Consider the following 17,537-nt stretch of genomic DNA (forward strand, 5'->3'; position numbering starts at 1 on the left):
GGCTCTGAAAATTTAAGAATTTAAGAAGCTAATGAGTTTCTTAAGTTATGCGTAAGCCTTAGTTGCTGAAAATTATTCTGGGCCTTTAAACTGCTGATTTTTATATTCAGCCAAAAGCCAATTTAAAATGAATTCCATACTACCTCCAATTTGCTTGATTGTAGAATGATTTTATATCTAGTTAAGGTTTTGTTGGAATATGTATTTCTAGATTTTACGGTTTGGAAAGTGTGTGAATCCAGCCTCTCTACCAGGATGTGGCAGGGAGTTAGCAGTGTTTTGAACCATCAGGGAAAGGAAGTAGATATATTCAGCACCCTGCCGCATCTCAACAGATCCATTTTCTCATCTTAGTAGTGGTAATCTTTCATTCGTTATTTTGGTTTGAATGTTGTTTGTAGCATATGGCCCTAATGCCTTAGAGCCCTAAGTAGAAGGGAAGGCAGTGCTAATAATTCTCTGATGGAGACATACCCCTTCTTCCCCCACTTCGTTGTTCTTGAAGGATATGATTTCTCTTTTATTATTTATTTATACTTTTTAAAAGAGCAGTTTGAGGTTCACAGCAAAGTTATGGGGAAGTTACAGGAATTTCCCTTATACTCACTGCCCCTGCACATGCATAGGCTCCCCTATTATCAGCATCCCCCGACCAGAGTGGTTTATTTATTACACCTGTTTAACATACACTAACACATCATAATCATTCAGAGTCCATAGTTTACATCTGTTTACATTACATAGTCTACATTGCACTTCATTCTTGGTATTACACATCTCACACCAGGCAGAATGGCCATCATCAAAAAATCTAGAAACAATAAATGCTGGAGAGGGTGTGGAGAAAAGAGAACACTCTTGCACTGCAGGTGGGAATGTGAATTGGTACAGCCACTGTGGAGAACAGTATGGAGATTCCTTAAAAAACTACAAATAGAACTACCATATGACCCAGCAATCCCACTCATGGGCATACACCCAGAGAAAACCATAATTCAAAAAGAGTCATGTACCAAAATGTTCATTGCACCTCTATTTACAACAGCCAGGAGATGGAAACAACCTAAGTGTCCATCATCGGATGAATGAATAAAGAAGATGTGGCACATATATACAATGGAATATTACTCAGCCATAAAAAGAAACGAAATTGAGCTATTTGTAATGAGGTGGATAGACCTAGAGTCTGTCATACAGAGTGAAGTAAGTCAGAAAGAGAAAGACAAATACCGCATGCTAACACATATATATGGAATTTAAGAAAAAAAATGTCATGAAGAACCTAGGGGTAAGACAGGAGTAAAGACAGAGACCTACTAGAGAACAAACTTGAGGATATGGGGAGGGGGAAGGTTAAGCTGTGACAAAGCGCGAGAGAGGCATAGACATATATACACTAACAAACGTTAGGTAGGTAACTAGTGGAAGCAGCCGCATAGCACAGAGATATCAGCTCCGTGCTTTGTGACCGCCTGGAGGGGTGGGATAGGGAGGGTGGGAGGGAGGGAGACGCAAGCGGGAAGAGATATGGGAACATATGTATGTGTGTAACTGATTCACTGTGTTATAAAGCGGAAACTAAAACACCTTTGTAAAGCAATTATACCCCAATAAAGATGTTAAAAAAAAAAAAGAAAATATATAGGTGTAGTGTAAAAGGGTTGGAATAGATATACCATAACAGTAAAAACAAAACAAAACAACAACAACAAAACCGGAGTGGCTAAGAAAATATCAGAAAAAAATTACATTTTAAGACGAAAATTTTTACCAGAGACAAAGACATTTTAAAATGATAAAATGATTATTCCATCTAGAATGCATAATAATTATAAACCTATATGCACGTAACAACAGGACTTCAAAATACAATGAAGCAAAATCGACACAACAGAAAAGAGAGACAGACAGTTCTACAATAATAGTCGTATACTTTAAAACCCTTCTTTCAATAGCAGAACAGACAGAAAATCAACAAGAAAATAAAAACCTTGAACAGCATTATCAATCAAGTAGACCTAACAGCCATCTATAAAACATTCCACCCAACAGCATCAGAATATACATTCTTTTCAAATGCACATGGATATACTATATGCTAGAGCATAAAACAAATTTCAGTACATTTTAAAGGATATAAACCATACGAAGTGTGCTCTCAGATGACAACAGAATGCAATAAGAAATCGTTAACAGAAAGAAATTTGTTGAAAATCACAAATGGAAATTAAAGAATATATTCCTAAATAATTCATGGGTCAAGTAAGAACTCGTAAGGGGAATTAGAAATAATTTGAGATGAATTAAAATGAAAGTATAACATATTAATACTTGATTGGTCCCACATACTCTTCTGGAAAGCAGAGGGGTTAGACAGAGATCTAAATTAATTAAAAAATCATTTATTATTCTGGGAATAAAAAGAACTGGGCTTAGTCTCAGTTTTGCCTTTATCTTTGTGTCTGTTGATTATCTTGGAATAGTCATTACATAATCAACATACAGTTGCCAGCTCAGGAATCAAATACTGTCATCTCTAGGGCTACCATAACAAGATACCACAAACTTGTTAGCTTAAAAGAACAGAAATTTATTTTATCACAGCTCTAGAGGCCAGAAGTTCAAACTCGAAGTGTTGAGAGGACCATGTTCTTTCTGACGCCTCAAGGGGAGGATCCTTCTTTGTCTTAACCAGATTCTGGTGGTGGCCATCAATCACTGGTGTTGGCAGTTTTTTGATTTGCAGCTGCATCACTCTGGTCTCTTTCACTCTTGTCACATGGAATTGTCTCTGTGTGTTTCTGTCTCTGGAAACAATTTGAATAGAAATTTCTATTTTTAAAAAACAAACTGTTGATTATTATGCTCTATTTAGATACTTCCTCTAACCCCCACCCACCTCCATTTCCCCATATGTATTTGAGAAGGAAAGAGGAACTCCTGTGAGCTATCATATTGGAAAGAATCAATAATACAATGTTTTACTAGAGATGCCTCTTATCTAAAATATTTGAATTAAATATAAAATCTGGGGAAATTATCGCCCAGTTTCCCTCTTCTAGAGGCATGTTCTAAATGATAGGCGGCAGAATATTCTATACCCATGAGGTTTGCTGACATTATTGATTTGGGCCAGGATCTGTATTTTCTCTCTAAAGAAAACAGTATTCTCTCTTTACTTTCTTTAATATATAATGTTGGTGTCTTAAGTTTATTGTCAGAGAGGATGCTTATAGTTCAAATGATTTGGTTGTATTTCACCAGGATTATTACAAGATAGTCAAACAATGGCCGGGCTCCAGGATAGACCTCGGTCCCTTTGTTCCACTGGGATACTGATCTGAAAGCCACTGTTTTCTTATATTCCAAAGACCAAATAAATAAACAAACAAAAAAACAAGTAAATGAAACTATTTTAAAACCAACTCTCTTTTCTTCCTCATCCATGTTAATTCTCTTCTACCTAAAATTACTTCCTGGAAGTGATTTTTATGTTTCTTAGAGCTTCTTTATGTATATATCCACACTAATGCATATAAAACTGTGCCTTGTAGATCTTATACTTTTTCCATTTGAATAACTATTTTCTCATGTCATATAGAGTTTATCCATTGTCCTAGATATGCATTTTTCCTGTGTATTTGAGCATCATAGGAAGATAAATTCTACTCTTGAAAATGTTAACTGGTCACTGAGACACAGAAAGCTATTATTCTTACCAGTTTTCAATAGTGAGTAGATTCTGTAGGGGTGGAATTTTAAGATGTAAGTATACTGTTTTTCTACACTCAAATTCCGTTCCCCTTATCATAGAAATTGACCAGCGAACTGTGCTGCTGACTTTTCAGAATCCATGTACATATAATCCATTAGGTTATTAGATATAACGTTGGTCAGAAAAGCATACTGTGAAATGTTGCTTTTATTTAAACTCCCACTATTTTCACTACATGGTTTCAAGATTTTACTTCATTATTGTCCTCTGGTGGTGGGCTCTGTGAACTGCATATTTACGGGTCTGGAGCACATATCTTCCCGGAGGTATACAACTCCTCAGGTACCAGCTAAAGAGTAGATGATAAGAAGCATTCAGATTTATTAAAACTCATTAAGAATATCAGTAGCCTGACTGTTGTTTCTAAAAATATAAAATATTTATCCTTCTGTTGTCAAACAACCATATTTCATGAAAAGAAGTATAAATCCTTTTTTGCTTGCAATAGAAGAACAATAATTGAAGATATTCTTCATTTGGACCAAATACCTTCTCTGAAAATATAAGTTAAAATAGGAGTTGAAATTTCCAAAATATTCTTTAGGAAATAAAACTCCACATATAATTTCAAATTATAATTTAGTTTTACCTTAAATTTAAATATCTATATTGAATTTAATTTAAGGAAGGAAGGAAGGAAGAAAGAAGAAAAGAAGGAAAGAAAGAAAGAAAGAAAGAAAGGACGGAGGGAGGGAGGGACGGTGGGAGGAAGGAAGGAAGGAAGGGAGGAAGGAAGGAAGGAAAAAAGAAAGAAAGAAAGAAGATAAAGTAAAATAAAATAAAGTGAAATATAATAAAGTTATTAAATTAAAAATTACTTATTAAGAAAAAAAAACGAACGGATAGAACCTTTGGATAAATGGTGGAAGCAAAGCTATACAGACAAAATCTCATACAGAAGCATACACTTACAAACTCACAAAAAGAGGAATAGGGGGAAAAAATCATAAATCTTGCTTTCAGAGTCCACCTCCTCAATTTGGGATGATTCTTTGTCTAAATGAGGGAAGGAAAGAAGGAAGGAAGGAAGGAAGGAAGGAAGGAAGGAAGGAAGGAAAGAAAGAAAGAAAGAAAGAAAGAAAGAACGAGAGAAAGAAAGAAAGAAGATAAAGTAATATAAAATAAAGTTATTAAAATAAAAATAATTATTAAGAAAAAATTTTTTTAAAAAAACAGAACCCTAGAACAAATGGTGGAAGCAAAGCTATACAGGCAAAATCTCACAGAGAAGCATACACATACACACTCACAAAAAGAGGTAAAGGGGAAAAAATGATAAATCTTGCTCTCAAAGTCCACCTCCTCAATTTGGGATGATTCGTTGTCTATTCATGTATTCCACAGATGCAGGGTACATCAAGTTGATTGTGGAGCTTTAATCCGCTGCTTCTGAGGCTGCTGGGAGAGATTTCCCTTTCTGTTCTTTGTTTGCACCGCTCCCAGGGGCTCGGCTTTGGATTTGGCCCCGCCTCTGCGTGTAGGTCGCTGGAGGGCGTCTGTTTTTCACTCAGACAAGACGGGGTTAAAGGAGCCGCTGATTCGGGGGCTCTGGCTCACTCAGGCCGGGGGGAGGGAGGGGCACGGAGTGCGGGGCGAGCCTGCGGCGCCACGGGCCGGCGTGACTTTGCACCAGCCTGAGGCTCACCGTGCGTTCTCCCGGGGAAGTTGTCCCTGGATCCCGGGAACCTGGCAGTGGCGGGCTGCACAGGCTCCGCGGAAGCGGGGTGTGGATAGTGACCCGTGCTCGCACACAGCCTTCTTGGTGGCGGCAGCAGCAGCCTTAGCGTGTCATGCCCGTCTCTGGGGTCCGCGCTTTTAGCCACGACTCGCGCCCGTCTCTGGAGCTCCTTTAAGCAGCGCTCTTAATCCCCTCTCCTCGCGCAGTAGGAAACAAAGAGGGAAGAAAATGTCTCTTGCCTCTTCGGCAGCTCCAGCTCTTTTCCCGGACTCCCTCCCGGCTAGCCGTGGTGCACTAACCCCTTCAGGCTATGTTCACGCCACCAACCCCAGTCCTCTCCCTGCGCTCCGACTAAAGCCCGATCCTCAGCTTGCAGCCCCGCCCACCCCCGCGGCTGAGCAGACAAACCTCTCGGGCTGGTGAGTGCCAGTTGGCACCTATCCTCTGTGCGGGAATCTCTCCGCTTTCCCTCCGCACCCCTGTGGCTGTGCTCTCCTCCGCGGCTCCTAAGCTTCCCCCCTCCGCCACGCGCACTCTCCTCCCGCGAAGGGGCTTCCTAGTGTGTGGAATCCTTTCCTCCTTCACAGCTCCCTCGCACTGGTGCAGGTCCCGTCCCTATTCTTTTGTCTCTGTTTTTTCTTTTTTTCTTTGGCCCTACCCAGGTATGTGGGGAGTTTCTTGCCTTTTGGGAGGTCTGAGGTCTTCTGCCAGCGTTCAGTAGGTGTTCTGTAGGAGCTGTTCCACGTGTAGATGTATTTCTGGTGTATCTGTGGGGAGGAAGGTGATCTCCGCGTCTTACTCTTCCGCCATCTTCCCCTCCCAGGTATCCGTTTTTTCTAGACTTTTCTTTCTTCAGCTCACAAAGGGGCCCCCGAGGATTAAGCAGAGGAACGTCAGGGTTTCTTCCAGGCCAGCTTCAGCCCTGGGATGTTCAGGGCAGACTCTCATTACAAACCTCAGTTTCTGAGGCTCCTGGCTTATGGCCATTTAGTATAGAAGGAGGCTCCTGGCTGGGGAAGGCTCAGACAAAACGATGCAGGTTCTAATCTGTGGCAGTGGGCAGTGGGGGGCGGGGGGTGTCAGTGCAGGAAGAGGCATTCGCTGCCTTAGGCATTTAAACCATTGCCTTCTCTTCAGGATGACTCACCTGCAAGATTCTGTGGGGTCCGCCTCCTGCCACCATGCTACAATTGCCGGATTTTGGGTCTGGAGCAACCCAGGTCTTCGTCCGGCATTTCCAGAGAGTGCTTTCTCTTCGGAGCACGTCTGGGGACTGGCTTCTCTGCTTCCACCTTGGCTGGCGAGGCCAAAGGAGCATCTTCCATGGGGAAGAGAGGGAAGACATTCCAGTTTGGAAGAACAAAAGCAAAGACACACTCTTCTCTACCTTGTCCTGCCCCAAATATAAATTCATAGCACCTTCACATTTTTATAACTATGGACTTAAAAAGACCAAGAGATTAAGGGGCCTACCCAGTGTTACACAGGTAGTGGAGAGGTGTTCTGCTCAATGGTTAGGTTCATGGTGGGGCTCCGGATTTACAGCTGATAGGAATGTGAGGACAAGCTCATGCCATTTCAAACATTTCCAAGTGGTACTGAGAGAGATGTTGAAGGTGCAAAATGAGGGTGCTGAATGACCTCACAAAGTGGGGATGGTGGGCCCATTTTAACATGAAATTGAAAATAAATTCATGACAAAAGGACATAATAGAAAATGACAACATAATCATAACACTCCCCTCTCCCCTGGAAGTAAAATTCATTAGAATCCTCTCTCTCTCCACCATGAAAGGATGAGATAAAGTCTCAGCAGCAGCCCCCGTGAAAAACATGGTCAACAGGGTGAAGAGGTGTCACTAAGACCATATGGTGCGACTCAGAGAAGCAAAGAGACAGCTCTGCCCTTAGCCTGATGAGGCCCACAGGAAGGAACATGTGTGGCAACCTTGGATAGTGTGGCAATGAGAGAGAACCTTCTTTAGGAGGGGACTCCCTGCTGCCACCTTGAAAAAGCAAATATGGGACATTCGTTTACTGTGGCTCTTGCAGAGGCGATGTGCCCAGAGGTTGGGCCACCCTGCTTGACAATCAAAGCACCTTGTATTCCTGTGCTGCTTGAAAGCTCCAATCGCCGGATTTTGGGTCTGGGGCAACCCAGGTCTTCGTCCGACCATTCCAGAGAGTGCTTTCTCTTCGGAGCACGTCTGGGGACTGGCTTCTCTGCTTCTACCTTAGCTGGCGTGGCCAAAGGAACATCCCCGTAGAGCCGGTAGCCACCAACCAGGCAGTATGTCTCCCCATGCCAGCCCAACTGCGTTTCTCCACACCCGCGGTACAGGACATGGTAGTGACCAGGTGTAGGATGAGAAGCGGGAGCCACTGCTGCTGCAAAGAAAATCAGAACTGATCAGTCACTTCTGCTGTGCACAGTCTCCTGCCAGAATTTCCCTCTCTCATGTCTCTCCCAGTTTCTGGCTGAAGACCTTTTAATCTACTTGACGTCCAAAACACAGCCTTGGCGCATCATCGCTATGAGTCCCTAGAGAAGGGACACTGGCTGCAAAAGCAATCCCTAGAGCCTAGGGCTGCAGCACATGAGGAAGTCTCTTCACCATTCCCAGGGAAAACAGTAGAACCCGAAAGTAATTGCAATCATGATCCTCTCCATCTCTCCCATCCACAACAGAGAAAACATTTCTTGCAGTCTGTCACTTCTGAGGCTTTCATGGAAATGTCTTTCAAGTTTTGGAAAAAAATAATCTAATATAAATTGGTTAAGAACCCCGCCCACCTTGGCAACCCCTCTTGGGCCCCATTTATACTGCCTATTTCAACCACACTGAACTCTAGCTGTCTAATACTTTTATGTCGATTAGAACAAGGCCAAATACTGAGGCAGAGTGATCAGGAGACTCAGAACCGGGTTCTGGGTACCAAGTCTAGGCTCACATCAACCCAGCCTCCTGGGACACCATCTCCTCAGCCCTCCAGTCTCATTAGCACTTCATCACCGCCCCCCCTTCGTTCTTACGGTCTTCCCATCAATATGGCAACACCCTCTCCCCTAGTACTCAGCAACTCAGTAAGGGATGTGTCTGAGGGGACCGATATAGATGTCTACATTATAGCACAGTGATGCCTGGGTTTGAAGGTGCGGTTCAAGAGTGGCCCTGTTCCTCAAACCGCTCCATTTGCAACTTGCCAACAAAAATGCGCTTGTCTTTTGTTAAGAGGCCAATCAGGAAAGGGTCTGAATGGAAGCATCCTGTAGCCCAAAGGGTAAGGCTACATTTATAAAGCTCAGAACCGTCCTGCACACTTGTCCAGGGATGAGCTTTCACTTGTCCTCAGCAGTGAGAACTGTGCGTCCCTTAAGGCGTCCCAGGTCACTGGTATTACTTACATTTGGGGGGAAAGTGCTCAGCTGTACGTAGTTGGCAACCCCCACAGGAACATGTGCCAGCCGGGTGAGGTTGTGTGTATATCACACCTCCTGTAGAGTTGCCCTGTCTGGGTGTACCTGCTGCACTGCCCACCCAGGGAACAGAGCACAGGTTAGAGTACACATACACTACCCGGTCACACATTCTCACACAGACAGCCAAAAAGATTGGTATCTGGTGGAGAACGGGTAGAGTAGTTTCTCTGAGTGCAGCCCGTTTGCACAGTTATGCTGCCATGGAAACCCTGAGAACGCCTGTGAGGGCATCACTACCCAGTGACGTCATATATGGAACCTTTGACTTGAGGGGCAGGCTTGAGGAGGAGGGGCAGTTTTGTGGAGGAGAACAGGGTAGAGGCAAAGGTACTCTGCCTCGCCCCTCACCCCTGGGCCTCCCCACCCACGCCCCAGCCTAGTAGACACCCCACGTGGGGCGTGCCGGTGGGCTGGCACAGCCGCAGGGGCCACAGGAGGGCAAGAGACACCCATATTCTGAGTTTGGCTTGAGAGACAAGATTAACGTAAGAGACAGCTAGGTTGTATGGCACTGACCCTAAGAGGCAGAGATTTGTGTGGCCTGGGGAATCAGGGAAGGCTCCTTGGCAGTCGGCCTGAAGGACAAGTGAGATTTGGACCCATGCGGAAGAGAGGGAAGACATTCCAGTTTGGAAGAATAAAGGAAAAGACACACTCTTCTCGACCTTGTCGTGCCCCAAATATAAATCCATAGCACCCTCACATTTTTACAACTGAGGACTTAAAAAAACCAAGAGGCTACGGGGCCTACCCAGTGTTACACAGGTAGTGGAGAGGTGTTCTGCTCAATGGTTAGGTTCATGTCGGGGCTCCACATTTACAGCTAATAGGAATGTGAGGACAAGCTCATGCCATTTCAAATATTTCCAAGTGATACCGAGAGAGATGTTAAAGGTGCAAAAGGAGGGTGCTGAATGACCTCACAAAGTAGAAATGGTGGGCCCATTTTAACATGAAATTGAAAACAAATTCATGACACAAGGACATAATAGAAAATGACAACATAATCATTACACTCCCCTCTCCCCTAGAAGTAAAACTCATTAGAATCCTCTTTCTCTCCACCATGAAAGGATGAGAGAAAGACTCAGCAGCAGCTCCCATGAAAAACATGGTCAACAGTGTGAAGAGGTGTTTCTAAGACGATTTGGTCCGACTCAGAGAAGGAAAGAGACAACTCTGCCCTTAGCCTGATCAAGCCTACGGGAAGGAACATTTGCGGCAGGCTTTGATAGTGTGGCAATGAGAGACAACCTTCTTTAGGAGGGGACTCCCTGTTGCCGACCTCGAAAAAGCAAAGATGGGACATTCGTTTACTGGGGCTGTTGCAGAGGCGATGTGCCCGGGAGGTAGAGACTGCTTCGACTACCATTTTAGAGGTTGGGCCACCCTGGTTGAAAACCACAGCACCTTCTATTCCTAAACTGCTTGAATCAGCGGGTGCGCGTTAGGACACACGAAGTCAGGCCCCATTGGAGCAGACTGCCTTTGGGAGTGGTAGAATGTAAAATGTGAAGGGGAATGCTCTGGAGGAGCTCTGTCATGGCAGGTGGGCCAGCATGAGACCACTCAGATTCTCCAAGGCTCCAGAGATTACTTGGCTGGGAGCATCCCTCTGATGTGGTGGGGGAACTTCTACCTTAATAGGACCTGGCTGGGCATCTGGGGGAGGCAGAATAAATGGTTTATTAACTACGAGAGCGAGAGACTCACCTGGGGGGTTCCACAAAAGCACTTAAAAAGACTTGTACCTGGATTCTTGAGCCAACCCCAAGAAAACTTATCTAGATGTGGAGTAGGGCTCAGGAAGCTGCACTTTTAATAAGCTTCCTGGGCAGTCCCACCACAGTGGTCCATGGATAGAATGACCAAATTATTGTGTATTCTCGGTTGCTTTTGGGAGTCAAAGTGGGCAATATGAGAAACCGCAGCAGCCCTACGTATAAACAGGGAATATTCAAGGCAAACAGAGGTGTTTAGTTATTCTATGCATGAATCAGATTTGAGAAAAGCTAGCCTGCTGGTTAAAGAACACAACCCTTACGACAGACAGACCAGATTCTGTCCTACTTACTTGTGTGATTTTGACCAAGTTCTTTTATCCTTCTGACTGTTTCTTCATATGGAAAAGAGCTATGGCTGTACATTTAGCACAATATTCTCTTTTGGCAAAAGTTGCTCTGGGTCCATGTGTGCTCTCTGCAACGTAATCCTTTACAGTGCGCAAGCATTTTTAAGTTGTTTGGTGAAGTACTACACTTGACTTTTAACTGTTCATTACTTCGGGCAAAGCTTATGTAGTGCTGCAGAGACTAGAACCTATGCAGAGATAGTGAGAGGATGTTATAAGCTTATTCTGCCGGTTTATGAAAAACTTTTAACCTTTTCTCCTCTTCCTCAATCTGCCACCAAGAGATGAGAAAGAAGGCAGAGCCTGGAAATGCACACCAGGCAATACTTCTGGGGAGTTAGTTGGAGCGGGAGGGCTGACGCCTGAGCCCAGCTCCGCTTAGCCGTGCGGGTCCGCGGCGTGTCCAGCGGCTGTGGCGGAACCCGAGGGTGGTGGGCGTGGGCCCGTGTCGCGGCTGCACTGGAGCGGTGAGTGAGGGCCATGGGCCGTTCTTGCGCGGCCGCCACATTCCCAGACCGCCCGCCAGCCCTCCTGGTTCCTTCGCCGCTCCCCGCCGCCGGGAGCCGGGAGCCCAGAGAAGCCCACAAACGGGCACCTGCGCCCGCCGTCCGGAGATACACCAGAAATACATCTACACGAGGAACAACTCCTACATAACACCTACTGAACTCTGGCAGAAGACCTCAGACCTCCCAAAAGGGAAGAAAGTCCCCACGTACCTGGACGTGTGGATGAAAGGCTCTTGGTGCTGCAGCCAGGAGGCAGTGCTGTGCCTCTGAGGTGGGAGAGTCAACTGCAGGACACTGGTCCACAAGAGACCTCCCAGCTCCACGTAATATCAAATGGCGAAAATCTCCCAGAGATCTCCATCTCAACAACAGCACGCAGAATCACTCAACGACCAGCAAGCTACAGTGCTGGACACCCTATGGCAAACAACTAGCAAGACAGGAACACAACCCCACCCATTAGCAGAGAGGCTGCCGAAAATCATAATAAGTCCACAGACACCCCAAAACACACCAACAGACGTGGACCTGCCCACCAGAAAGACAAGATCCAGCCTCATCCACCAGAACACAGGCACTACTGCCCTCCACCTGGAAGCCTACACAACCCACGGAAACAACTTTCGCCACTGGGGACAGACACCAAAAACAAAGGGAACTACGAACGTGCAGCCTGCAAAAAGGAGACCCAAAACACAGTAAGAGAAGCAAAATGAGAAGACAGAAAAACACACATCAGATGAAGGAGCAAGATAAAAACACACCAGACCTAACAAATGAAGAGGAAATAGGCAGTCTACCTGAAAGAGAATTCAGAATAATGATAGTAGAGAGGATCCAATATCTTGGAAATAGAATAGACAAAATGCAAGAAACATTTAACAAGGACCTAAAAGAACTAAAGATGAAACAAACAATGATGAACAATGCAAGAAATGAAAATAAAAATACTCTAGATGGGATTAATAGCAGAATAACAGGCAGAAGAACGGATAAGTGACCTGGAAGATAAAATAGTGGAAATAACTACTGCAGAGCAGAATAAAGAAAAAAGAATGAAAAGAACTGAGGACAGTCTCAGAGGCATCTGGGACAACATTAGACGCACCAACTTTCAAATTATAGGGGTTCCAGAAGAAGAAGAGAAAAACAAAGGGACTGAGAAAATATTTGAAGAGATGATAGTTGAAAACTTCCCTAATATGGGAAAGGAAATAGTTAATCAACTCCAGGAAGCACAGAGTCTCATACAGGATAAATCCAAGGAGAAATACGCCAAGACACATATTAATGAAACTGTCAAAAATTAAATTCAAAGAAAACATATTAAAAGCAGCAAGGGAAAAACAACAAATAACACACAAGGGAATCCCCATAAGGTTAAAAGCTGATCTTTCAGCAGAAACTCTGCAAGCCAGAAGGGACTGGCAGGACATATTTCAAGTGATGAAGGAGAAGAACCTATAACCAAGATTACTCTACCCAGCAAGGATCTCATTCAGATTTGATGGAGCAATTAAAAGCTTTAGAGACAAGCAAAAGTTGAGAGAGCTCAGCACCACCAAACCAGCTTTACAACAAAGGCTAAAGGAACTTCTCTAGGAAAGAAACCCAACAGAAGGAAAAGACCTACAATAACGAACCCAAAACAATTAAGAAAATGGGAATAGGGACATACATATAGAAAATTACCTTAAATGTAAATACACTAAATGCTCCCACCAAAAGACACAGATTGGCTGAATGGATACAAAAACAAGACCCATATAGATGCTGTCTACAAGAGACCCGCTTCAGACCTAGAGACACATACAGACTAAAAGTAAGGGGATGGAAAAAGATATTCCATGCAAATGGAAACCAAAAGAAAGCTGGAGTAGCAATTCTCATATCAGTCAAAATAGACTTTAAAATAAAGACTATTAGAAGAGACAAAGGACACTACATAATGATCAAGGGATCGATCCAAGAAGAAGATATAACAATTGTAAATATTTATGCACCCAACATAGGAGCACCTCAATACACAAGGCAAATACTAATAGCCATAAAAGGAGAAATCGACAGTAACACATTCATAGTAGGGGACTTTAACACCCCACTTTCACCAATGGACAGATCATCCAAAATGAAAATAAATAAGGAAACACAAGCTTTAAATGATACGTTAAACAAGATGGACTTAATTGATATTTATAGGACATTCAATCCAAAAACAACAGAATACACATTTTTCTCAAGTGCTCGTGGAACATTCTCCAGGATAGATCCTATCTTGGGTCACAAATCAAGCCTTGGTAAATTTAAGGAAATTGAAATTGTATCAAGTACCTTTTCCGACCAAAACGCTATGAGACTAGACATCAATTACAGGAAAAGATCTGTAAAAACTACAATCACGTGGAGGCTAAACAATACACTACTTAATAACGAAGTGATCACTGAAGAAGTCAAAGAGGAAATCAAAAAATACCTAGAAGCAAATGACAATGGAGACACGACGACCCAAAACTTATGGGATGCAGCAAAAGCGCTTCTAAGAGGGAAGTTTATAGCAATACAATCCTACCTTAAGAAACAGGAAACATCTCGAATAAACAACCTAAACTTGCATCTAAAGCAATTAGAGAAAGAAGAAGAAAAAAAGCCCAAAGTTAGCAGAAGGACAGAAATCATAAAGATCAGATCAGAAATAAATGAAAAAGAAATGAAGGAAACGATAGCAAAGATCAATAAAACTAAAAGCTGGTTCTCTGAGCAGATAAACAAAATTGATAAACCATTAGCCAGATTCATCAAGAAAAAAAGGGAGAAGAGTCAAATCAATAGAATCAGAAATGAAAAAGGAGAAGTAACAACTGACACTGCAGAAATACAAAAGATCATGAGAGATTACTACAGGCAACTCTATGCCAATAAAATGGACAACATGGAAGAAGTGGACAAATTCTTAGAAATGCACAAGGTGCCAAGACTGAATCAGGAAAAAACGGAAAATATGAACAGAACAATCACAAGCACTGAAATTGAAACTGTGATTAAAAATCTTCCAACAATCAAAAACCCAGGACCAGATGGCTTCACAGGCGAATTCTATCAAACGTTTAGAGAAGAGCTAACAGCTATCCTTCTCAAACCCTTCCAAAATATAGCAGAGGGAGGAACACTCCCAAACTCATTCTACGAGGCCACCATCACCCTGATACCAAAACCAGACAAGGATGTCACAAAGAAAGGAAACTACAGGCCAATATAACTGATGAACATAGATGCAAAAATCCTGAACAAAATACTAGCAAACAGAATCCAAGAGCACATTCAAAGGATCATACACCATGATCAAGTGGGGTTTATTCCAGGAATGCAAGGATTCTTCAATATACGCAAATCAATCAATGTGATACACCATATTAACAGATTGAAGGAGAAAAACCATATGGTCATCTCAATAGATGCAGAGAAAGCTTTCGACAAAATTCAACACCCATTTATGATAAAAACCCTGCAGAAAATAGGCATAGAGGGAACTTTCCTCAACATAATAAAGGCCATATATGACAAACCCACAGCCAACACCATCCTCAATGGTGAAAAACTGAAAGAATTTCCACTAAGATCAGGAAAAAGACAAGGTTGCCCACTCCCACCACTCTTATTCAACATAATTTTGGAAGTTTTAGCCACAGCAATCAGAGAAGAAAAGGAAATAAAGGGAATCCAAATCGGAAAAGAAGAAGTAAAGCTGTCACTGTTTGCAGATGACATGATACTATACATAGAGAATCCTAAAGATGCTACCAGAAAACTACTAGAACTAATCAATGAATTTGGTAGAGTTGCAGGAAACAAAATTAATGCACAGAAATCTCTTGCATTCTTATACACTAACGATGAAAAATCTGAAAGTGAAATGAAGAAAACACTCGCATTTACCATTGCAGCAAAAAGAATAAAATATCTACGAATAAACCTACCTAAGGAGACAAAAGACCTATATGAAGAAAATTATAAGACACTGATGTAAGAAATTACAGATGATACAAATAGATGGAGAGATATACCATGTTCTTGGATTGGAAGAATCAACATTGTGAAAATGACTCTACTACCCAAAGCAATCTACAGATTCAATGCAATTCCTATCAAACTATCACTGGCATTTTTCACAGAACTACAAGTAAAAATTTCACAATTTGTATGGAAACACAAAAGACCCCAAATAGCCAAAGCTATCTTGAGAATGAAACACGGAGCTGGAGGAATCAGGCTACCTGAGTTCAGACTCTACTACAAAGCTACAGTAATCAAGACAGTATGGTACTGGCACAAAAACAGAGAGATAGATCAATGGAGCAGGATAGAAAGCCCAGACATAAACCCACACACATATGGTCACCTTATCTTTGATAAAGGAGGCAGGAATGTACAGTGGAGAAAGGACAGCCTCTTCAATAAATTGTGCTGGGAAAACTGGACAGGTACATGTCAAAGTATGAGATTAGATCACTCCCTAACAGCATACACAAAAATAAGCTCAAAATGGATTAAAGACCTAAATGTAAGGCCAGACACTATCAAACTCTTAGAGGAAATCATAGGCAGGACACTCTATGACATAAATCACAGCAAGATCCTTTTTGACCCACCTCGTAGAGAAATGGAAATAAAAACAAAAATAAACAAATGGGACCTAATGAAACTTCAAAGCTTTCGCACAGCAAAGGAAACCATAAACAAGACCAAAAGACAACCCTCAGAATGGGAGAAAATATTTGCAACTGAAGCAACTGACAAAGGATTAATTTCCAAAATTTACAAGCAGCACATGCAGCTCAATAACAAAAAAAGAAAACAAGCCAATCCAAAAATGGGCAGAAGATCTAAATAGACATTTCTCCAAAGAAAATATACAGACTGCCAACAAACACATGAAAGAATGATCAACATCATTAATCATTAGAGAAATGCAAATCAAAACTACAATGAGATATCATCTCACACCAGTCAGAATGGCCATCATCAAAAATCTAGAAACAATAAATGCTGGAGAGGGTGTGGAGAAAAGGGAACACTCTTTCACTGCTGGTGGGAATGTGAATTGGTTCAGCCACTGTGGAGAACACTATGGAGGTTCCTTAAAAAACTACAAATAGAACTACCATATGACCCAGCAATCCCACTACTGGGCATACACCCTGAGAAAGCCAAAATTCAAAAAGAGTCATGGACCAAAATGTTCATTGCAGCTCTATTTACAATAGCCAGGAGATGGAAACAACCTAAGTGCCCGTAATCTGATGAATGGATAAAGAAGATGTGGCACATATATACAATGGAATATTACTCAGCCATAAAAAGAAATGAAATTCAGCTATTTGTAATGAGGTGGATAGACCTAGAGTCTGTCATACAGAGTGAAGTAAGTCAGAAAGAGAAAGACAAATACCGTATGCTAACACATATATATGGAATTTAAGAAAAAAAATGTCATGAAGAACCTGGGGGTAAGACAGGAATAAAGACAGAGACCTACTAGAGAACGAACTTGAGGATATGGGGAGGGGGAAGGTTAAGCTGTGACAAAGCGAGAGAGAGGCATAGACATATATACACTAACAAACGTAAGGTAGATAACTAGTGGAAGCAGCCGCATAGCACAGAGATATCAGCTCGGTGCTTTGTGACCGCCTGGAGGGGTGGGATAGGGAGGGTGGGAGGGAGGGAGACGCAAGCGGGAAGAGATATGGGAACATATGTATGTGTGTAACTGATTCACTGTGTTATAAAGCGGAAACTAACACACCTTTGTAAAGCAATTATACCCCAATAAAGATGTTTAAAAAAAAAAAAAAGAAAATATATAGGTGAAGTGTAAAAGGGTTGCAATAGATATACCATAACAGTAAAAACAAAACAAAACAACAACAACAAAACCGGAGTGGCTAAGAAAATATCAGAAAAAA

At 42.4% G+C, this 17,537-nt stretch overlaps 1 protein-coding gene across 1 annotated transcript in view; it reads left to right on the plus strand.

Moving 5' to 3' along the window:
• Positions 1-7,943, plus strand: part of LOC149747024 (uncharacterized) — a 22,811-nt gene extending 14,868 nt beyond the window's left edge. The window contains exon 5 of the mRNA XM_089898980.1: positions 6,591-7,943. The gene's annotated coding sequence lies outside the window, so the exon portion shown is untranslated. The remainder of the gene's footprint in view (positions 1-6,590) is intronic.
• Positions 7,944-17,537: the final 9,594 nt, after the last annotated feature.

Source organism: Delphinapterus leucas, chromosome 17, assembly GCF_059928025.1.
Source record: "Delphinapterus leucas isolate spDelLeu-1000000601 "Yukka" chromosome 17, BTC_Dleu_Yukka2, whole genome shotgun sequence".
Lineage (NCBI taxonomy): Eukaryota > Metazoa > Chordata > Mammalia > Artiodactyla > Monodontidae > Delphinapterus > Delphinapterus leucas.